The sequence below is a fragment of the Staurois parvus genome, unplaced genomic scaffold (assembly GCF_062004578.1).
Source record: "Staurois parvus isolate SC_StPar_1 unplaced genomic scaffold, SC_StPar_1.0 ptg000731l, whole genome shotgun sequence".
Classification (NCBI taxonomy): Eukaryota; Metazoa; Chordata; class Amphibia; order Anura; family Ranidae; genus Staurois; species Staurois parvus.
In genome coordinates, this window is record NW_028318527.1 from 424133 (window position 1) to 434819 (window position 10687).

A 10687-nucleotide genomic window follows, 5' to 3' on the forward strand; every position below is an offset into this window, starting at 1 on the left:
TCATTGAAGGTGTCCTCATAACTAAACCAGGTCCATGGCAGCCAAGACATAGGTTTGTGCTGGGTGCTGCTGTGCCCATTTGTTGCTATAGTTTTCTGTAAAATTCAGGCTGGTCCTCATGGATTCCACTGCCAGAAGACTTGTCATAGTTACCCCTTTGATGAGGTCACAGGCTTATTGAGCTTCCCAGTACGAAAGACTTGCAACCACCATGGTGCAGTATCAGCACTCATCGATAACCAGCTAAACTTTATGAATAAGTCAGGTGACGAAACGCGTCAAAGGGAAGTGACGTCACGACGCACAGCACAACCGGAAGTTGTCAGGCAGCCATCTTTAATCCTGGAAAACGCTTACATAGCTACAGGGAGAGCGCTCCTGAGGATCTACAGAGGGTCTGGCTGCGTTTATTTTATTTATCTGTGGTTTATGCTATTGATGAACTTTTACCATTCAAGTTTGCTTTTACGAAGAACGTTGTATTGCTGAGTTCTGGTGGCAATGTCCTGGGATAAGCGTTTGCAGAGGGACATTATTGAATATATCTTTAGGGACTTTACCATTACAGCCTGGCTAGTGGCAATAAGTGGATGGTTATATAGATGAGGAATCTACGTCCCACTTGCTAAATCTACAAAGTGGTCTCTTGAATGGAATTTACATGCTGGTTTATGCTGCATCTCTGGTAATGGTATATTATCCATTAGATGTGGACACCTTCATGGTTTGACACTGCATGCAAGTGCTATTCATGTTCTCACACTTATACTCACTTTTCTTCACCATGTGTGGTTTAGTGTGATTCACATGTGTGTGGTTCAGTGTGATTCACATGCGTTTGCATGTGAGTTCGCTTTTTTTGAGGTTCGATCTCCAAGAAAAATTTGGGATTATCATTTTGCTGGAATACCACCCTGCTGACTGCTCTTTGGACGACTTTTTATATATATAAAAAAAATTTTTGGACATTTATTTTGGACATTTTGGACATTTTTTTTTTGGTTATTATCATTATTTATTATTTTTATTTGTCATTTATTTTCAATTAACACTTTACATATCTTAAACGTAATGAATTGATGGAGAGACCCTTCATAACAGGGGTAAGTGGGGTGCACTTTGAAGGTGAGGACTGTTCATCTTAAGGGTTCCCCTCCTTAATTCCATTGCAAATAATGAAAATGTCAATACATGGATCCACTTTTAAATGCACCCCCAACCACTTTTTTAGTTTCCTTGGATGGAGTGGCAAAGGTTAGGCGCCTGCGTCTTTTTTTTTTTCTTTACTTGTCCACATTGGGAAGATCCACCCTATTTTTTTCTGTTCCACTCCGATCCTAAAAATGAAACATTTGGATTGAGTTCCTCTTTAGGTTCACTTTTTCATTTTCTTTTTTTACCTATATGAAAATAGGGCCATTCCTGGTCCTCAGCAATGTCATGCAAGAAAACTTACCAACCTTCATTGGATTGCATCCCAGAGGCGAGCGCACATTATGTAACACTGCTTCGATGCCTCCCAAATTAAATCCACGCTGGGTTTTATGAGTTCAAAGCTCCGCGAGAGCGGCTTCCTGTGAGAGCCGTCCCATTGTTCATGCTTCGTATCCTCTGAGATTGGAATAAAAGGAGCAGAACTGGACCCATGCAGCATGAGAATCACCAGCAAATCCATATTCCTCTGCGCATCCACTTGCAGGCCATAGATTAGCAATGAACTTTCTTTAGATGGCTATCGTTCCATTGAACGTTACGTTCTGTGATGGCCATGGCAGCGTAAATTGTGCATTGTTCTCCAGAAAGATATTTGTTATAGCTTTGATGGTATTTAGCCTCACAGGCAGACCTGATTAGAATGAGTAGGAGGCGAGGAAAGAGAGAGAGAGAGAGAGAGAGAGAAAGGGGGAAGCAGGTAGAGAGACAGAAGGATATGGACTGGAATAGAAAGAGAGGGAAAGGGCTAGAGACCAGGAGAGAAAGAGAGGAAAACGAGAGAAAGGGGAAGAGGAGAGAGACTGAGGAATATAGACCAGAAAGGAAAGAGTGAGAGAAAGGGAGGTAGATAGACAGAAGGATATAGATCAGAAGGGAAAGGGAGAGAAGGAAGGTGAAAGAGAGAGGGGTAGAGTGACGGAGGGATGTAGATTGGGAGAAAAGTGAGAGGAAAGGAGGTAAAGAGAGTGGGGAATATAAGCTGGAAGGGAAAGAGAGCAGTGACATCACATGTGTTGGTGTCACCTGGTACGGTAAAATCTGGTGTCATTCCCCCTGTGGACATGTTCAAATGATAGCCAGACATAGTGGATATCATACAAGAGATGGTTAGAGACTGCAGACATGATACAAGAGATGGTTAGAGACTGTGAACATGATACAAGAGACGGTTAGAGACTGCGAACATGATGCAAGAGACGGTTAGAGACTGCGGACATGATACAAGAGATGGTCAGAGACTGCGGACATGATACAAGAGACGGTTAGGGACTGCGAACATGATGCAAGAGACGGTTAGAGACTGCGGACATGATACAAGAGATGGTCAGAGACTGCGGACATGATACAAGAGACGGTTAGAGACTGCGAACATGATGCAAGAGACGGTTAGAGACTGCGGACATGATACAAGAGATGGTCAGAGACTGCGGACATGATACAAGAGATGGTTAGAGACTGCGGACACGATACAAGAGATGGTTAGAGACTGCGGACACGATACAAGAGATGGTTAGAGACTGCGGACACGATACAAGAGATGGTTAGAGACTGCGGACACGATACAAGAGATGGTTAGAGACTGCGGACACGATACAAGAGATGGTTAGAGACTGCGGACATGATACAAGAGATGGTTAGAGACTGCGGACATGATACAAGAGATGATTAGAGACTGCGGACATGATACAGGAGATGGTTAGAGACTGTAGACATGATACAAGAGATGGTTAGAGACTGCGGACACGATACAAGAGATGGTTAGAGACTGTAGACATGATACAAGAGATGGTTAGAGACTGCGGACATGATACAAGAGATGATTAGAGACTGCGGACATGATACAGGAGATGGTTAGAGACTGTGGACAAGATACAAGATATGGTTAGAGACTGCGGACACGATACAAGAGATGGTTAGAGACTGCGGACATGATACAAGAGATGATTAGAGACTGCGGACATGATACAAGAGATGATTAGAGACTGCGGACATGATACAGGAGATGGTTAGAGATTGCAGACATGATACAAGAGATGGTCAGAGATTGCAGCCATAGCTGTGCTGTGGCATGGGAGTCCCCAGCAGCCATAGATGAATGGTGAGGCAGTCTGGTCTCTGAGACTCCATGTACTTGTGCTCACAGTAGTGTGGTGGGAGTCTCCAGCAGCCTTGGATGGATGGTGCAGGAGAGGGGTCCAGTCTCCAGGACTCCATGTCTGTGCTTTCTCACGGTGACATAGTGGTGGGATGGTGTAGGATCCAGTCTCTGGGTCGGATTCAGGAGGCGTGCCCACTGCCATGCCACTGTGCTGCTGTTCATTCAAACATGGCACCAAGGGGCCCCATGACACCACTGACTAACTGCGCATGCACCTGTCCGGCCTGAAAATGGCCGAGCATGTCCAAGCCCAGTTGACTTTGTCCAGCAGTTATATTTTTATGAACGGTTTGCAACCCTGGTGTCACCCTTCTAGTGGGTGTCACCCTGGTGCGGTCCACACCCCCTGCACACCAGAAGGGAAAGAGATAGAGAGACTGAAGAATATAGACTGGAATGAAAAGAGAGAAAGAGGAGAGAGACTGATAAATATAGACCAGAAGGGAAAGCAAAAGACGTAGAGAGACAGAAGGATGTAGATTAGAAGTAAAAGGGAGAGAGGGAAGATGAAAGAGAGGGGTAGAGAGACAAAAGGATGTAGACTGGGAGAGAGAAAGAGAGAGAAGAAAGAAGGTAGAGAGAAAGAAATATATAGACCAGGAGAGAAATAGAGAGAAGAAAAGAAAGAAGAGAGACGGAGGGATATAGACCAGGAGAGAAAGAGAGAGAATGTAGAGAGGCAGAAATATATAGACCAGGAGAGAAAAAGAGATAAGGTAGAGAGACAAAAGGCTATAGACCAGGAGAGAAAGAGAGAGAAGAAAAGAAGGTAGAGAGAGAAGGAAATAGACCAGGAGAGAAAGAGAGAAAAGAAAAGAAAAGAAGGTAGAGAGAGAGAAGGAAATAGACCAGGAGAGAAAGAGAGAGAAGAAAAGAAAAGAAGGTAGAGAGAGAGAAGGAAATAGACCAGGAGAGAGAGAGAGAAGAAAAGAAGGTAGAGAGAGAGAAGGAAATAGACCAGGAGAGAAAGAGAGAAGAAAAGAAGGTAGAGAGAGAGAAGGAAATAGACCAGGAGAGAGAGAGAGAGAAGAAAAGAAGGTAGAGAGACAGAGGGATATAGACCAGGAGAGAAAGAGAGAGAATGTAGAGAGGCAGAAATATATAGACCAGGAGAGAAAAAGAGATAAGGTAGAGAGACAAAAGGCTATAGACCAGGAGAGAAAGAGAGAGAAGAAAAGAAGGTAGAGAGAGAGAAGGAAATAGACCAGGAGAGAGAAGAAAAGAAGGTAGAGAGACAGAGGGATATAGACCAGGAGAGAAAGAGAGAGAAGAAAAGAAGGTAGAGAGACAGAGGGATATAGACCAGGAGAGAAAGAGAGAGAATGTAGAGAGGCAGAAATATATAGACCAGGAGAGAAAAAGAGATAAGGTAGAGAGACAAAAGGCTATAGACCAGGAGAGAAAGAGAGAGAAGAAAAGAAGGTAGAGAGAGAGAAGGAAATAGACCAGGAGAGAGAGAGAGAAGAAAAGAAGGTAGAGAGAGAAGGAAATAGACCAGGAGAGAGAGAGAGAAGAAAAGAAGGTAGAGAGACAGAGGGATATAGACCAGGAGAAAAGGGCAGAGAGAAGAAAAGTGGTAGAGAGAAAAAGGGATATAAACTAGAAGGGAAAGAATAAGATAGAAGAGGTAAAGAGACAGAATAATATAGACCAGAAGGGAAAGAGAGAAAAGGAATGTGAGAGAGAGAGAGGGAGAGAGAGAGAGAGTGGTAGATAGTTACAGACCAGGAGAAAAGGGGAGAGAGAGGAAAGGATTGATAGATGTAGAATGACAGAGAAAAGAAAGAGAAGGACAGAGGAAGAGAGACAGAAGGATATAGGCCTGGAGGAAAACAGAAAGACTCAGAAGGGATGAAGAGAGATGGAGCACAAGACAGGAATATACAAAGAGGCCCGAAATATAGGAAAGCAGGAGCAACAGAGAGATAAAGGGAAGGTGAGCATGTTGCTAATATCAACTGGTAAATTTTGGGGTGATCAAAGCCTAGAATAAATAGTAATCAGTTTTAGGCAGAGGTGCACAGCCATATGAAAGGCCATCATGGCCCTGTTTGCTTTCACTCTTCATCTGTACAATATCACAGCTTTGCCATTGTAAAGCCTCCAGCTTCTACGCTCACTTTCTGCGAATCTTTTTTGCACGTTCATAAGACAGATTTTCCTGTTTACATGACAACATATGCTTCGCGTTTCTGCTAATTTCTTTCATTTATACAAATCCTTTCCCGGCCTCTGAGACAGTCTTTCTCTCTCTTCCTCTCCGGCCCTCCAAGCTGGCCGTAGCGTGCCGTCGGAGCTGGCAATCCATACCATAGAACAGGACCCATCCTTCTACTAGGAAATAAAAATGAAAAAGCTCCCTCATATTTCTGCTAATTTCTTTCATTTATACAAATCTTTTCCCAGCCTCTGAGACAGTCTTTCTCTCTCTTCCTCTCCAGCCCTCCAAGCTGGCCGTAGCGTGCCGTCGGAGCTGGCAATCCGTACCATAGAACAGGGCCCATCCTTCCAACTTGGAAATGAAAATGAAAAAGCGTCGTCGAAAATTAATTTCTGAATAAGCGCCCTCAGATTGATGGCAGGATTATCTTCTGTCACATCCCGCATTAATGCCATCTCCCCCAATTTTTTTTTTTTTAATGACATATGCTATAGAGCCTTTTAAAGTGTAACAGCCGAATAATATATCAAAATTACTTATTGTCTCTTTTCTTTTTCCTTCTCCTTTCCCGGTTGCGAGGTGTCGCCGGATGCATCTCAAACTGTCATTCGGCGTTCGATTTGGCGTGCTGGCGGCCAAGAATATAGGGCCCGGTAATGTTCCGTGGCACGAGAACCGCCTGGCGCCAATTCTAGGAAAGCACTCTAAATGTCTTTGTCAAAATATTAGACATTTTTGCGATTACAGACTGAAACTGTTTGGCTCGTCTTGAAGTGGGAGAGTAATTGTTCCATCGCTAAATAGTGTTTGGCTAAGGCTCATATTTTGGGTTGAAATGGGCAGACGGTATTATAGCTATTATACTAATGTAATAAATTAAATCTTTTTTTTTTTTTTACAGGCAATGTCTCAGAGTTATTTTAGTTGGAAAAGCTCTCTTCTTAGTTGCCCTTTTCACCTTAGACTAAGTAAAGCTTGTTCATGCATATCACAGAGGAAGCTCTATAAATATTACAATACGACTGACTACAGAAGGTACAAATACTCCGCTCCACAACCTCTCCGTGTCACGCCGCCAATTCCATTGCTGCTGATAATTTGCCGGTGACAGATGACTTGGTTCCTCTAAGGAACATTTGTCAAACACAAGGCCCATGGGCCGAATCTGGCCCTCCAGGCCGTTTCATGTGGCCTTTGCACCTCTCTTGCAACTGTTTCTGCCCCCCACCTTGTCTCAGCAATCGGCAGCGGAGAGGGGGACAGAACTCCTCCGCCAGATCCTGTGTTTCTGCATGCAGCCGTGAAGAGGTCCGTCTCTGCCAACCCTCCCATCTCAGCAATTGGCAGCAGAGAGGAGGACAGAACTCCTCCGCCAGATTCTGTGCTTCTCCATATAGTCATGGAGAGGTCCATCTCTGCAAACCCTTCCATCTTAGCAGTCAGCAGCAGAGAGGAGGACAGAACTCCTCCGCATGATTCTGTGCTTTTCTGTGCAGCCACAGAGAGACCTGTCTCTGACAGCCCTCCCATCTCAGCAATTGGCAGCAGAGGGGAGGACAGAACTCCTCCGCCAGATCTTGCGTTTCTCCGTGCAGCTGTTGGAGAGGTCCATCTCTGCCAACCCTCCCATCTCAGCAGCCAGCAGCAGAGAGGACGGTATCCCTCTGCCAGATTCTGTGCTTCTCTGTGCAGCCTCAGAGAGACCCATCTCTGCCAACCCTTCCATCTCAGCAGTCAGCAGCAGAGAGGAGGACAGAACTCCTCTGCCAGATCCTGCCCTTCTCCGTGTAGCCGTGGAGAGGTCCATCTCTGCAAACACTACCGTCTCCGCAGTCAGCAGCGGAGGGGAGGACAGAACTCCTCCACAAGATTCTATGACAGATTCTGTGCTTCTCTGTGCAGCCGCAGAGAGACCCGTCTCTGCCAACCCTCCCGTCTCAGCAGTCGGCAGCAGAGAGGAGGACAGAACTCCCCTGCCAGATCCTGCGCTTCTCCATGTAGCCGTGGAGAGGTCCATCTCTGCAAACCCTCCCATTTCAGCAGTCAGCAGCAGAGGAGGACTGAACTCCTCCACCAGATCCTGCACTTCTCTGTGCAGTGCAACAAGACCCATCTCTGCCAACCCTCCCATCTTGGCAGTCAACAGCAGAGAGGAGGACAGAACTCCTCCGCCAGATCCTGCACTTCTCCGTGCGTCCAAAAAGCGTCCCTTTAGGTCAGATGCGGTTTTAGACTGGCTAGAGAACAGCGATAGTAAATCAGAACCACTTGCAGAATTGAGTGATAATGATTGGTGGGAGAAATTCCTCATCAGACACTGAAAATGATTCTGCGACTGAGCTCAGCGATGTGCGAACTTGGCGCTCTATTTCACATTTCAGTGTTTTTGGTTTGATTATATTATTGAATTAAATTTATTATTATTATATTATTATTTTTTATGATTAATTATTAAATTATAATTTATGATTTCGTGTTTCAAGTTTTATCATCCCCGGGATGTTTACTAGACTCTTGTTCGGACAGATTTCAGTGAGTTATTCCTAAAAATTACAGGCCTACAATAAAAAAAACAACATATTTCCATGCAAAACAATGTACCGCTTTGAGCACAGAAATATGGACATAATCAGACCGCTAGGGAGGTTAATGTAACATACACACCTGCAGTGGTTCGCATGAGCGGGGTGCGAATCTGATGTGGTGAGGTATTTGCACAGAAAACATTGTAAATTCCGCACTGGATCAGTATGAACCCGGGCTAAACAAGAAAACGAATGCAGCCACCACAGCTAAGGCTCCATGTCAGGGGTGTATTTACCACAAGGCAAACAAGGCATTTGACTAGGGCGGAATTTTTCAGGGGGGCAGCACCATCCCCCAAAAGAAGGAACGGAAGAAGGGACACACACAGCACGGGGACCAGGTGGGATCTGAGAGAGGCTGCGGGCTGCTTGATGGTGTATGCAGAGCCTGACTGTTGTACCCGGGGATGTCCGGAGCTGTGAAGGTGAGTGTCTTATCTTTTGCTGAGGTGGGGTTGCCAGTGTATGGGGGGCTGTGGTAGTGGAAGGCTCTCTCGGGCGGGGGGGGGGGTGCTGTTGGTCAACGTCAGGTTCTCTTCGTGGGGAGGGGGGTGTTGATCGGGGTCCGGGTCTCTCCGTGGGGAGGGGTGCCAATTTTTGTGTTGCCTAGGGCAGCACGAAACCTAAATACACCACTGCTCCATGTACACGGGACGTTTGGAAATCTCTTCTGAATGATGGAAACCGACTGCTATCAAAGGGTAGTAGGGAGGGGGGGAATAGAAAAGGAGCGGGGTAAAAGGTCACCGAAATTAAGGAAATTTGCGGGGAATGTTACGATAGATAGGTGGAATGTAATTTGTCTGTTTTATTGGCTTTTGTATATTTAAAATGGTGATGTGAAAAATTAATAAAACATTTAAAGAATAAAAAAAGAAACCGACTGCTGGAGAACGTAGGTTAAAAAACGCCAGTTTAGCCGCATTTGCATATCGCGTTTATGTGCGTTTGCGTTTAGAAGCCTTTATTAAAGATAACCTCAGGAGACCTTCCAAAATGCCCAGAATGCACTGAAAAACAGTAAAAAATTAACTATTTCAGACATTTTGAGAGAAATAGAGAGAGCAGAAGCAGAGAGAGCAGTATGTGTGGAGATTTCCTGTCTTTTCTGGTTGTGGTCACTATGGATCCCATCCTGAGCATAATGCGGCGCGTTCTACCATTGTTTCCTTCACGCAAAACCTGGAACTGACTGCGCTGGTGTGCCGGGTCCATATGAATACATGGAAAACGCTTTGCATGCATTTCTGATGCAAAAAGGCTCCGGACAGCATCTGGACATGGAACAATTAAAAAACGCTTTTGTAACGGAAACGAACCCCAACTGCACTTGGGTATTTCCGTTAGACTCCCGCTTCCCTGTCCGAACACAGATCCACAGACACCACCGCTGACCATACAAGAGGAGACAGCACCAGACTTGAAGGAAACCAGAAAAAGACTGCTTTATTTTAACACAGACACAAGATATATACACAGGGCGGGCAATACCTTTAGTAACAAGAGACACACAGAAGACACCCCCCACCAAGCCAATACACAAACACATATATCCCATAATAGTTTGCTGCCAAGCAAGACACACAATAGAACAACCACATGGCAGTAAACAATGAACAACCCCCACCTAGACATGTCTACACAATAGCAGGACATTCCACCCTGTACCCCTAACAGGCACAGGGTGACTTACACATAAGAGGGATATGGGGAGCTGAGACAAGGGTCTCCCCGCCTCTCTAAAGGGGGCTGTGTTCCATGGGCTCCCCACCCCAATATTAGGACAGATCACCCTGTACCCCTAACAGGCACAGGGTGACTTACACATAAGAGGGATATGGGGAGCTGAGACAGGGGGCTCCCCGCCTCTCTAAAGGGGGCTGTGTTCCATGGGCCCCCCACCCCAATATTAGGACAGATCACCCTGTACCCCTAACAGGCACAGGGTGACTTACACATAGGAGGGATATGGGGAGCTGAGACAGGGGTCTCCCCGCCTCTCTAAAGGGGGCTGTGTTCCATGGGCCCCCCACCCCAATATTAGGACAGATCACCCTGTACCCCTAACAGGCACAGGGTGACTTTCACATAAGAGGGATATGGGGAGCTGAGAGGGAGGTCTCCCCGCCTCTATAAAGTGGGCTGTGTTCCATGGGCCCCCCACCCCAATATTAGGACAGATCACCCTGTACCCCTAACAGGCACAGGGTGACTTACACATAAGAGAGATATGGGGAGCTGAGACAGGGGTCTCCCCGCCTCTCTAAAGGGGGCTGTGTTCCATGGGCCCCCCACCCCAATATTAGGACAGATCACCCTGTACCCCTAACAGGCACAGGGTGACTTTCACATAAGAGGGATATGGGGAGCTGAGAGGGAGGTCTCCCCGCCTCTATAAAGGGGGCTGTGTTCCATGGGCCCCCCACCCCAATATTAGGACAGATCACCCTGTACCCCTAACAGGCACAGGGTGACTTACACATAAGAGAGATATGGGGAGCTGAGACAGGGGTCTCCCCGCCTCTCTAAAGGGGGCTGTGTTCCATGGGCCCCCCACCCCAATATTAG

General features: G+C 46.1%; 1 long non-coding RNA gene across 1 annotated transcript; it reads left to right on the plus strand.

The window, feature by feature from the left end:
* Positions 1-2119: 2119 nt before the first annotated feature.
* On the plus strand, positions 2120-4452 carry LOC149445294 (uncharacterized). Its single transcript, XR_016306422.1, has 2 exons — positions 2120-4142; positions 4359-4452. It is a non-coding gene; the product is annotated as an uncharacterized LOC149445294 (long non-coding RNA).
* Positions 4453-10687: the final 6235 nt, after the last annotated feature.